Below are 13817 nucleotides of genomic sequence, written 5' to 3' on the forward strand. Positions count from 1 at the left end.
CGCCAAAGTGCTGTGCCACGCCTCTTCACACGGCATTGTTCTATCGCACGTTGCTGTATTTCGATCTGTGGAATTCAAACATGTATAATTTATAATGGAAACCATTAAACCTATATCCAGGACACTGGAAATTGAAATGTCCTGTGGTGCCTCTCCCTCTCCCAGTCGGCCGGTTAGACATCGTATCTCCCTTAAAAAATATTCACAATTAATATTGGGTGCGATTATTTGTGACCGGGAGAATAACAACTCTTCAGAAAATTTGCTCTCTTTATTGCCTATTAGCTAATAACTTCCTCTTTTCTGTGATACAAAATTAAATACAAGAAGAAAACATTAAAGACAGGAGACAAGCAAGACATTACACATTTCTTCAATCCTTAGGTCCAAGAATTTTTTTCTCTCTAATCTTGCTACAGGTTTACACGGTGTGCTTCCCTTTCTGCAAAAGAATCTATTACCTCATTAATGTTCGTCAAGCTTTTTGCTCCACGAAAAGTCAAAATGTGGCGTCTGATATTGAAAAACCTGTGACAAGAATAGTACCCAAGAGTGGTGTTGTTTCTCGAATTGATTGTGTGTATATTGTCAGTGTCTGCTACATAACACGAAATCGGCCGTTCTAATATTGCAGCAGTAGTAACACACGCCCAATAAGCGAGACTGTTTTGGAACCAATGGTCATTTTATCGAACTCATTTACATAAATAATACGACAGAACATAATTCACGAAGTACCAATATCAAATGACTATTAGGCCTGTTACAAGCAAGAAGTTTTATATTAGGAAATAGTTTCACATTTCTTTCATATGCTCCAGTTTCTCAAGCATGAGATCGAAAGGGAGCAGTAGTAGTACGAAATTTATATATATATATATATATATATATATATATATATATATATATATATTTGGAATCGTCATATTCTTTCATATAATTTGTCTGATGTCCCCGTTTCTTCTCCTTCCTCGTTCTAGCAAACAATCTTGTCATCACTAATTCTGTAGCCATTCCTGCCATTGCCGAAATTTATTCTCCGGTAACTTCACTAACCCTACCAGAATCACTGGTTCTCGGTTTAGGCGTTATTGTTCCGAGAAAAGAAGTTGAGTTGCTGCTACTGCACCAAGAAGATAATATGTAATCTTTCTTACCTGTTATTCCTGTTAATCGCTTGTTTCCACACTGGTTGTCTGAATCTATGGATTATAACAACGCTTATCATTCCAACACCCAGTCAACCATGTAAACAAACAGCGATTGGTATTTACCCTTCTTGTTCATTCAGCTCAGCTCGTATAGCCCCGTCCCCTTAAACTTTTTAATTTCTTGATGCGACGGGGATTCCACTGGCAGAGACATCACGTACACTATGCATGCATTCAAAATTCAACCTATGATTCGTTCAGAAATCAACTTAGAATGTGTCCAAATATGTTCAAAAAACAACAGGTATGCGTTTCAAAATCATATGAATAGTCGATAGACCAACGTGCGGTGGATGCTAGGCGCTTTGTGAAACAAAGTTTATTCCTTCAAGAATATGAATTTGGCGCCCCTAAAAATTGTCGCCCGTGGAAGATTTCGCGGTTTTCCCCCACCCCCCACCCCCTCCGCCCTAGATCCGGGCCTGCAGTAAACAGTACCTACATGCTGCACTCGCACAATTCTCCGCAGTCGAAAGCAAATACAGAATCCCATGTGCCACTTTAGCGTCACTGTAAGATATATTGGACAGATTTGTCCGTCTTTCACTTACAGTTGCTAACGACCCAAAGTGGATTTGTGTATGTATGTCTGTGTGATCTACAGGCAGCAGTTTGGCTACTCGTTGCTAATAGTCATTACGTATAGCGTATCAGACATGGCGATAACGCAGAGGATGCCTCTCTCTCTTAAGCTTCACATAATTCATTCAGCCAGGCACACACAATCAGAGTTAACTCTGACGGTCCGCAGCTCGTGGTCTCGCTGTAACGTTCTCGCTTCCCGAGCACGGGGTCCCGGGTTCGATTCCCGGCGGGATCAGGGATTTTCACCTGCTCGAGATAACTGGGTATTTGTGTTGTCCTCATCATTTCATCACCATTCATGAAAGTCGCGAGTTTGGACTGAGCAAAGATGGGGAATTTGTACGGGCCCTGATAACCGCGCAGTTGAGCGCCCCACAAACCAAACATCATCATCAACTCTGATGATGACTTTCTGCTCCATATAAGCTCACCGGAAAAAATATTAGTCACTCCCTTAAAAGAGCACAGTACCCTCTTTGTTCCGCTGTAGATGCTGGAGAACAGTCCGCCTCTGTAGCTGAGTGGTCAGTGCGGCTGACTGCCATGCGGAGGCCCCAGGTTCGACTCCTGATAATGCCAGAGACTTTTCCCTTGGTGGGAGGACTGATATGGCGTGCATTCAGCCTTGTGAGGCCAACTGAGGAGCTATTTGACCGAGTAGCAGCGGTTTCAGATCACGAAAACTGACAACGGCCGGAAGTGTGGTATACCGACATCACGCCCATCCACCCACATCCAATGACGACGGCGCCAGAGGATGCCACGAACGCCGGTCGGTACCGATGGACTCACCAGGGCCAGTAGCCGAACTTTGTGTAGAATTGGTACCACACAGTAATGCGACCGTTCATCGCTGACGTAAATCGTAGCAAAGAAGCAGCGTCTATATGCCACTCGGTTGTGTGTAGGCTTGCCGTCACTTATACAAGGTGGTGGGAAACAGTCTGAAAAGCATATAAGGGTGTTGCAGGGTAGGTCGTGCTGAGAAATAATTGGTAGAAAAAAGTTGGATACATTGCGCCGAATTCGAGTTATTTAACATCAAAGTTAGCAAGTCACGCTGTTGTGTGCGCAGATTCAAACAGACCGCCGGAGATGGTGTTGTCAAACGTGTTCCTCGTTTGGTTCCCTAACACCGAACGAGAGAGTGACACAAAAATTCTACACTGGAAAGTAGTAAGGATCGCACGTGAACGAAAGGCTAAACAGTTTCGTGTGCTATCATCTACGCTATGAGAACAACTGACAGTAATTGGCCCTGGCGGGCTGCTTGAATTTGACGCGCGCAAAGGCCTTGTTGGCTAGCTTCAATGCTAATTAACTAGAAAATCTCGCAACGTATCGAATTTTTTTCTTGACAATCAGCACAATCTGCCCTGCAACGCCCTCGCAAGGTGTTCAGATTGTTCTGACCGCCCTATACTACCTAGACCAGACCAAGACTTCGAAAACCCCAGACATTTGGAGTCAAATCGGATTATTTTCCCGGACACACACAGTCTGTCGACGATAAGAAGTCTGATACAAATACACCTATGACGGGTTAGTCTTAACAAATATAAATAATACAAACTTACGTAAGTAAGTACTGTAGCACTGGGAGGCTACGTTTGCGGCACGGACTTGTGGTGTGAAGCGTACACTTGCACAATTGGTTTGCCTGCGCACAACTGTCTGACACTCGGTGTGGCGGCGCAGTGCATGCGTTCGTCAGTTGTTAGTAGCTTCTAATTCTTCTCAGTAAAGAAGTGTGATAAATATGTGTATAAGAGAGGGTTTCAACTTTCTTGTGGCTGGTTTTTTTAAGTGTAAAACGAAAAGACTACCTATGCGCCAGTGTTTATTTAGTTAACTTTAAACTAAGTTTTATTAAACTCTATTTATTTCCATATATCTAATTCTTCCACACACATCAAATAGCCTGGTTTGTACTCCGGACAGTTGTGTAACCACACACTCTCCCCCCCCCCCTCCCTCCACCCCTGCCCCCCGCCCCCTCCCCAGGATGCCGGCAAAGCCAGAAAAACCTGGGGAAACCAGAGCGAATGGTGACCCTAGTTGTGTGCAATGAGCACAGTAAGATGGCTCGTGATGATGATGATTTATGGCGGAGGGCGCTAAACACCAAGGTCATCAACGCCAGCCGGCCGCGATGGTCTCGCGGTTCTAGGCGCTCAGTCCGGAGCCGCGCGACTGCTACGGTCGCAGGTTCGAATCCTGCCTGGGCATGGATGTGTGTGATGTCCTTAGGATAGTTAGGTTTAAGTAGTTCTAAGTTCTAGGGGACTGATGACCACAGATGTTAAGTCCCATAGTGCTCAGAGCCATTTGAACCATTTCATCAACGCCAAGATGGGTCGTCATGGAGACGTGCTAGCATGGCAGGGAGGAGTTATCTATCGTGTCTGCACATGACCACGCAAACGTCGCCAATGAAACTGCCGGGTTTGTTGTGCCAGTGGCAATCTGTTTCCCAACTAACAGAAAATGTGCTGTGAGAGCGAGAAGGGGCACTCCCTGGAATACTGAGTGCAGCGTTTTTATTCATATATTGAATGAATAAACACCAGAGGTCTCTGGCTATAATATGTTTTTTGTTATCCGTAAAATTTAGTTCTTATGACATAGCATGCCTCCAAACTCACCTATTCATTTATATCAAACAATGCAAAGTCCCGCCGCTCATGCAAGTAGTATAAAACTGTGAAAGTTCCTACTCTCATGAAACACTGGCTTAGTACGTTAATTTCTATTTCTGTTGGTTATAGATAAAGAGTTCGTTAAAAAATCAGCACTTGCTGAAGTGAACAAATCTATATAGTAATATCCCAACATTCATTCGAAGCGATTACAAGAACTACATTTTGCTGTTTGCTCCTCTCGAAATAAGGATTTCGCGCTCATCTTAGCTCTGGAAAACAGCCCTTAATATATTTGTTCTATGTAAGATCAAAATCATGAATAGTATCAGAAAATTCGAGTTATTTTATGGTATATTTGTCTTCCTGCTACGAACTAATTACGAAAGGCCTTTCTATAATAATCGATATATCAACGGGGAGATTATAGTACAGTATGGACTCTTCCGACAAGACTGCGTTATATTGCGGCCCCTTAAAATCACGTTACGCATAGTATCAAACTTGTCGGGTGCTAAATTAGCGAAATATGTATAGGAAACTATATAACAGAGTCTCATAATGCCATGAAACATATGAGTTTAAATGATTCAAACACACTAGTCATGTTAACGAACTAATCATTAAAGAAACTATTTTACACTTGCTTTGCGAGACTTTTCGCAGATGATGCAGTTATCGATAATGAAGTACTGTTTGAAAAAAGCTGCACAAATAATCGATCAAATTTTGATAAGATTTTGAAGAGGAGCAAAGATTGGCAACTTGCTTTAAATTTTCAGAGACATCAAATTGTGCATTTCGAAAAACTAAAAAACATAGTATCCTATAACTATAATATCAATGAGTGACAATTAGGATTGGTCATGTCATTCAAATACTGGTGCACTTCTTTGTAGGGATACGAAATGGAACAACCACGTAGTGTCTGTCGTAGGTAAAGGAGGTGGCAGACTGTGGTTCGATGATATTACGCAGACACTCTACAAAGAAAATTGCTTACAAGTCACTCGTACGCCCCATCATAGTGTGTGTGACCTGTGCCAATTCTCTTTCAAATACGAAATCCTCCTTCGAACCCGTTCTAAATAGGACTAACAGAGGATGTGGAACGTATACAGAGAAGGGTAGCACGAATGGTCACAGATTTGTCTGACCCATGGGAGAGTGTCACAGAGATGCTGAAGAAACTTGAAGATAGACGCAAACTGTGCCCAGAAAGCCTACTTACAAAGTTCTAAGAATCAGCTTTAGGTGGTGAATCTAGGATTACACAACACCCACCTAGGTATCGTTCCCAGTAAGAATCGCGAGGACAAGATTAATTAAAGAGCGCACAGAGGCTTTGAAGCAGTCACTCTTCCACCACTCCACATGTCAATCGAATGGGAAGAATCCCTAGTAACTGGTACACTGGCTTGTACCCTCTGCCACGTTCTTCATGATGGTTTCAGAATATGGATGTAAATGTAGATAACTCGCCTTCGTGGCCGAAGTTGCTGAGACGCAACGGTAGGCTGTGTTAGTTCTCGTCGTGCACGAAATTTTCCTCGCTGCCACGGTCTTGCTTTAATTCAGCAACCTGTTTGTAGTTACGTAGAGAAAGGGTGTGTGGCATAGTTGATTGTGATACGTCCGTCGCACGAGAATGTTCAGCTCCGCGGTCGCTTTTGGAGTTGTCCTGTTATGGAGGAGTAGGCTATGTATTGAGACGAAGTTGCCTCCCCTCGCTTTCTTTCACTTCATGCTCATCCTGAACAGCAACACAGGACTACACTTTACGATCACTCAGGATAATTAATCATGCGACACAGATTAGCACTTTGTAATATGGGCGTTACATTTGTCACCCCTCCAGATTCAATCTACACTCATGCTCATAAATTAAGGATAATGCTGATACAAGGTGAAACAACGCTCTGGTTGGCGGTTTGCGGGTTTAAATCACCTCGGGGTATGACCATGCGGTGCATTTGACCTGCGGTCGTCGCACTGTGGCGTTGGGAGCAGTCCACATATGCATAGGTGTGATGGTGCATGTCAGAGTACGGTGCAGCGAGTAAGTGTGCAGACGTTTACAGACGTGCTAATGGTGACTGTGTATTGAAAATGTCTCAGAGAACACATGTTGATGACGTTATGAGGGGTAGAATACTAGGGCGACTGGAAGCTGGTAAAACACAGCACATCGTAGCACGAGCCCTCCGTGTGCCACAAAGTGTGATCTCGAAATTATGGCAACGATTCCAGCAGACAGGAAACGTGTCCGGGCGCTACAGTACGGGACGTCCACAGTGCACAACACCACAAGAATACCGATATCTCGCCATCAGTGCCCGCAGACGGCCACGGAGTACTGCAAGTAGCCTTGCTCGGGACCTTACCGCAGCCACTGGAACAGTTCTCTCCAGACATAGTCCACAGACGACTGAACAGCCATGGTTTATTCACCCGGAGACCTGCAAGGTGCATTCCACTGAACCCTGGTTACAGGAGAGCCCGTAAAGCCTGGTGTCAGGAACACAGTACGTGGTCATTGGAACAGTGGTCCCAGGTTATATTCACGGACGAATCTAGGTATAGTCTGAACAGTGGTTCTCGCCGGGTTTTCATCTGGCGTGAACCAGGAACCAGATACCAACCCCTTAATGTCCTTGAAAGGGACCTGTATGGAGGTCGTGGTTTGATGGTGTGGGGTGGGATTATGATTGGTGCACGTACACCCCTCCATGTCTTTTACAAAGGAACTGTAACAGGTCAGGTGTATCGGGACGTCATTTTGCAGCAGTATGTCCGCCTGGGGTGCAGTGGGTTCCACCTTCCTCCTGATGGACGATAACGCACGGCCCCACCGAGCTGCCATCGTGGAGGAGTACCTTGAAACAGAAGATATCAGGTGAATGGAGTGGCCTGCCTGTTCTCCAGACCTAAACCCCATCGAGCACGTCTGGGATGCTCTCGGTCGGCGTATCGCTGCACGTCTTCAAACCCCCAGGACACTTCAGGAGCTCCGACAGGCACCGGTGCAAGAATGGGACGCTATACCATAGCATCTACTCGACCACCTGATCTAGAGAATGCCAACTCGTTGTGCGGCCTGTGTACATGTGCATGGGGATCGTATCCCATATTGATGTCGGGGTACATGCGCAGGAAACAGTGGCGTTTTGTAGCACATGTGTTTGGGGCCGGTTTTCTCAACTTATCACCAATACCGTGGACTTACAGATCCGTGTCGTGTGTGTTCCCTATGTGCCTATGCTATTAGCGCCAGTTTTGTGTAGTGCCACGTTGTGTGGCATCACATTCTGCAATTATCCTTAATTTATGAGCATGAGTGAATAAGGGGCGGTCAAAAAGTTTCCGTTTGAGGGCGTTGCTGCAGCATACATGCAACCCTGTGCGACTCCGATGTGTGTGCGTAAGCACCGACATATAAGCAAGGTGTTAGTGTGGTCTTCGTAAGGAAACTTTTTGATCGCCTCTTATTCATATACGTACATATTCTGCAAACCCCGAGAAGTGTAAGGCAGAGGGTACTTAGCAATATAGACAAGATACAAACACGATTTTGTGTCACTCGTCTGCAGTCATTTTTTTTTTCGATTTGTGGTGATTTGTTCGAAATACGTTACATGTCCGTTTTAGCTCGACTGTGATACATTGCTACGCAGTGGAATTAATTTTACCCGTTACCAACAGTTTTCTGGTGCTCGAACAGTAACACATGTATTCATACATAGCCTTGGGTTAAGAACGATGGGTCACAAAAGGTCAGCCCAACTGATCTAAGCCAAACTGTAAAAATGCACAGAACAGTCTTGTAAAGTACTATTATCATTAGTATGCAGATGTATAAGACAATATAAGAATTGTATCATTTCAAATAAACGCAGATTAGAAAGAGTTCAAACGTGCAGAAAAAAACCAACCATTCCTACGTGCATCCATTTCGCTATTATTACAAAGTACAAACAAATGAAATCATGCAACTGCAACAATGAAAACCAACAATACAAAGTTTGTTGCATTGAACCTAGGCTCAGTGGGATTCAGCGTTGTTGACACAATAATTTCGAATCACAGCAAAAAGCTGTGCATGCAGCTTTACTGTATGATTAAATGATGATGGCGTCCTCTTGGGTAAAATATTCCGGAGGTAAAATAGTCCCCCATTCGGATCTCCGGGCGGGGACTACTCAGGAGGATGTCGTTATCAGGAGAAAGAAAACTGGCGTTCTACGGATCGGAGCGTGGAATGTCAGATCCCTTAATCGGGCAGGTAGGTTAGAAAACTTAAAAAGGGAAATGGATAGGTTGAAGTTAGATATAGTGGGAATTAGTGAAGTTCGGTGGCAGGAGGAACAAGACTTCTGGTCAGGTGACTACAGGATTATAAACACAAAATCAAATAGGGGTAATGCAGGAGTAGGTTTAATAATGAATAGGAATGCGGGTAAGCTACTACAAACAGCACAGTGAACGCATTATTGTGGCCAAGATAGATACGAAGCCCACACCTACTACAGTAGTACAAGTTTATATGCCAACTAGCTCTGCAGATGACGAAGAAATTGAAGAAATGTATGATGAAATAAAAGAAATTATTCAGATAGTGAAGGGAGACGAAAATTTAATTGTCATGGGTGACTGGAATTCGAGTGTAGGAAAAGGGAGAGAAGGAAACATAGTCGGTGAATATGGATTGGGGCTAAGAAATGAAAGAGGAAGCCGCCTGGTAGAATTTTACATAGAGCACAACATAATCATAGCTAACACTTGGTTTAAGAATCATGAAAGAAGGTTGTATACATGGAAGAACCCTGGAGATACTAAAAGGTATCAGATAGATTATATAATGGTAAGACACAGATTTAGGAACCAGGTTTTAAATTGTAAGACATTTCCAGGGGCAGATGTGGACTCTGACCACAATCTATTGGTTATGACCTGTAGATTAAAACTGAAGAAACTGCAAAAAGGTGGGAATTTAAGGAGATGGGACCTGGAAAAACTGAAAGAACCAGAGGTTGTACAGAGTTTCAGGGAGAGCATAAGGGAGCAATTGACAGGAATGGGGGAAAGAAATACAGTAGAAGAAGAATGGGTAGCTTTGAGGGATGAAGTAGTGAAGGCAGCAGAGGGTCAAATAGGTAAAAAGACGAGGGCTAGTAGAAATCCTTCGGTAACAGAAGAAATATTGAATTTAATTGATGAAAGGAGAAAATATAAAAATGCAGTAAATGAAGCAGGCAAAAAAGAATACAAACGTCTCAAAATGAGATCGACAGGAAGTGCAAAATGGCTAAGCAGGGATGGCTAGAGGACAAATGTAAGGATGTAGAGGCTTATCTCACTAGGGCTAAGATAGATACTGCCTACAGGAAAATAAAAGAGACTTTTGGAGATAAGAGAACGACTTGTATGAATATCAAGAGCTCAGATGGAAACCCAGTACTAAGCAAAGAAGGGAAAGCAGAAAGGTGGAAGGAGTATATAGAGGGTCTATACAAGGGCGATGTGCTTGAGGACAATATTATGGAAATGGAAGAGGATGTAGATGAAGATGAAATGGGAGATACGATACTGCGTGAAGAGTTTGACAGAGCACTGAAAGACCTGAGTCGAAACAAGGCCCCCAGAGTAGACAACATTCCATTGGAACTGCTGACGGCCTTGGGAGAGCCAGTCCTGACAAAACTCTACCATCTGGTGAGCAAGATGTATGAAACAGGCGAAATACTCTCAGACTTCAAGAAGAATATAATAATTCCAATCCCAAAGAAAGCAGGTGTTGACAGATGTGAAAATTACCGAACTATCAGTTTAATAAGTTACAGCTATAAAATACTAACACGAATTCTTTACAGACGAATGGAAAAACTAGTAGAAGCCAACCTTGGGGAAGATCAGTTTGGATTCCGTAGAAACACTGGAACACGTGAGGCAATACTGACCTTACGACTTATCTTAGAAGAAAGATTAAGGAAAGGCAAATCTACGTTTCTAGCATTTGTAGACTTAGAGAAAGCTTTTGACAGTGTTGACTGGAATACTCTCTTTCAAATTCTAAAGGTGGCAGGGGTAAAATACAGGTAGCGAAAGGCTATTTACAATTTGTACAGAAACCAGATGGCAGTTATAAGAGTCGAGGGACATGAAAGGGAAGCAGTGGTTGGGAAGGGAGTGAGACAGGGTTGTAGCCTCTCCCCGATGTTGTTCAATCTGTATATTGAGCAAGCAGTAAAGGAAACAAAAGAAAAATTCGGAGTAGGTATTAAAATCCATGGAGAAGAAATAAAAACTTTGAGGTTCGCTGATGACATTTTAATTCTGTCAGAGACAGCAAAGGACTTGGAAGAGCAGTTGAATGGAATGGACAGTGTCTTGAAAGGAGGATATAAGATGCACATCAACAAAAGCAAAACGAAGATAATGGAATGTAGTCTAATTAAGTCGGGTGATGCTGAGGGAATTAGATTAGGAAATGAGACACTTAAAGTAGTAAAGGAGTTTTGCTATTTGGGAAGCAAAGTAACTGATGATGGTCGAAGTAGAGAGGATATAAAATGTAGACTGGCAATGGCAAGGAAAGCTTTTCTGAAGAAGAGAAATTTGTTAACATCAAGTATAGATTTAAGTGTCAGGAAGTCATTTCTGAAAGTACTTGTATGGAGTGTAGCCATGTATGGAAGTGAAACATGGACGATAAATAGTTTGGACAAGAAGAGAATAGAAGCTTTCGAAATGTGGTGCTACAGAAGAATGCTGAAGATTAGACGGGTAGAGCACATAACTAACGAGGAAGTATTGAATAGGATTGGGGAGAAGAGAAGTTTGTGGCACAACTTGACCAGAAGACGGGATCGGTTGGTAGGACATGTTCTGAGGCATCAAGGGATCACCAATTTAGTATTGGAGGGCAGCGTGGAGGGTAAAAATCGTAGAGGGAGACCAAGAGATGAATACACTAAGCAGATTCAGAAGGATGTAGATTGTAGTAGGTACTGGGAGATGAAGAAGCTTGCACAGGATAGAGTAGCATGGAGAGCTGCATCAAACCAGTCTCAGAACTGAAGACCACAACAACAACAACAACAGCAAAAAGCTGATTGATGCTGTGCAGAAAGAGTGACTACATCTGAACTGGAATGAGATTTTCACTCTGCAACGGAGTGTGCGCTGATATGAAACTTCCTGGCAGATTAAAACTGTATGCCCGACCGAGACTCGAACTCGGGACCTTTGCCTTTCGCGGGCAAGTGCTCTATCACTTTTTTTTTTATTTTGTTCGTTATTGATCGTTGTGTTTGGTCGTTGCGGACGTTGCAAGATATCCTGTTCAAGTTCGGTGGTTGACCGTTCCACTCACTTTTTTGTATTACAGAGGCCAACAGGCTCTCTGACCGAACACGCTGAGCTACCGTGCCGGCATGCATCTGATCCACCGAAGCAGGACTCACGCCGGGCCCTCACAGCTTTACTGCTGCCAGTATCTCGTCTGCTACCTTCCAAACTTTACAGAAACTCTCCTGCGAACCTTGCAGGACTAGCACTCCTGAAAGAAAGGATATTGCGGAGACATGGCTTAGCCACAGCCTGGGGGATGTTTCCAGAATGAGATTTTCACTCTGCAGCGGAGTGTGCGCTGATATGAAACTTCCTGGCAAATTAAAACTGTGTGCCCGACCGAGACTCGAACTCGGGACCTTTGGCTTTCGCGGGCAAAGGTCCCGAGTTCGAGTCTCGGTCGGGCACACAGTTTTAATCTGCCAGGAAGTTTTACATCTGAACTATCAAACTCTGTTGATAGTAGTATGGTACTAGTCATGGTAATCATAAATAATTAAAGCTTAGTATACAAAAAGGAAAGATCTCAACTAACCCTTAACTCGCGAAGTGACTTTTCTGTAACGTATACCACAATGTGGGGACTCTGGGACCCCTATGTTTAAACTGAGATTTAAGGCAAAAATCATTTGAAATTTTTAACCTATGGTATTATTTTTACAATTATTTAAGTGTTGTTTAAACGTTTCTAGTTTATTTTATTGCACTAAACAAAGCCTGCAGCGTTTTAGTATTTATTACACAAAAGCACATAATTTTGTGTGGTTCTTCTGAATAGTATACATAAGTAGACTGTTAGAGTACTGAATTTTACATTCTGAAAAATTATACAATCTCCGTAGCAAATAAATTTCCAAATAAAACTAAATTCCAAGGTTGAAAATTGCGGATAAAAATTCCACCCGATAGGTACAAAAAAAAAAGTCTGTAAAATTGTGATTCATTGCTGGGAAATATATTTTTATCACCACCAAGAACACATTCGATTTTAACAGACACTTTAAGTATTTCAGTGAAGAAACAGACAGATCCCCACCACAACTTTCCTGTAGTTCTTCCTCTGAATGATAGTCTTGTTCGACAGCAGAACTGTGATCACTGGCTATCGTAAAATCGTCGTCTTTTCGATTTTAACAGACACTTTAAGTATTTCAGTGAAGAAACAGACAGATCCCCACCACAACTTTCCTGTAGTTCTTCCTCTGAATGATAGTCTTGTTCGACAGCAGAACTGTGATCACTGGCTATCGTAAAATCGTCGTCTTTTTCGTTTATTTCTTCGTCTATATGACTGACACCTTCCTCCATAGACCGACTAACAATTTCATCAAACTCGGGAAAGTTAAAAATGACACATTCGTGCCAACGTATTTTGAGCCATACGGTACCGTACTGAAGAAAATCCGGCCGCTGTGGCTGAGCGGTTCTAGGCGCTTCAGTCCGGAACCACGCGACTGCTGCGGTCGCAGTTTCGAATCCCGCCTCCGGCATGGATGTGTGTGTTGTCCTTAGGTTAGTTAGGTTTAAGTAGTTCTAAGTTCTAGGGGACTGATGACTTCAGATGTTATGTCCCATAGTGCTCAGAGCCATTTGAACCATTTGAACTAAAGAAAACACTTATTTATTTATTTATTTAACCTGCCAAAATTATGGCCATCAGGCCCTCTCTTACATCTAACCAGGCATTCTACGTATTTTACATTCATATGTTTTAGTAGGCATGTTAAACCACATATAGTACAAAAAGTGAAATAAACTATTTCAAAGGCACACTTGGAAAAATACATACACATACAGTTTATATTCGTAGATGATAAGTACTGTTATAATTAGACGTTATGAAAGAGACAGATTTTAGATAGGAGTGCTAGTAGCAGGGAGTATGAGAGAGACTGATGGTGAAGGGAGGAGGAGAATAGATACATGATGAAACATAATTAAGGAAATATAAAGGGAAAGAAGATTGCGTGGCTAATAGAGATAGATGACGAGGAAGAAGAGAAAGAAGCAAGATAGGAGACATTAGCTTTGC

The sequence above is a fragment of the Schistocerca americana genome, chromosome 2, assembly GCF_021461395.2.
Source record: "Schistocerca americana isolate TAMUIC-IGC-003095 chromosome 2, iqSchAmer2.1, whole genome shotgun sequence".
Lineage (NCBI taxonomy): Eukaryota > Metazoa > Arthropoda > Insecta > Orthoptera > Acrididae > Schistocerca > Schistocerca americana.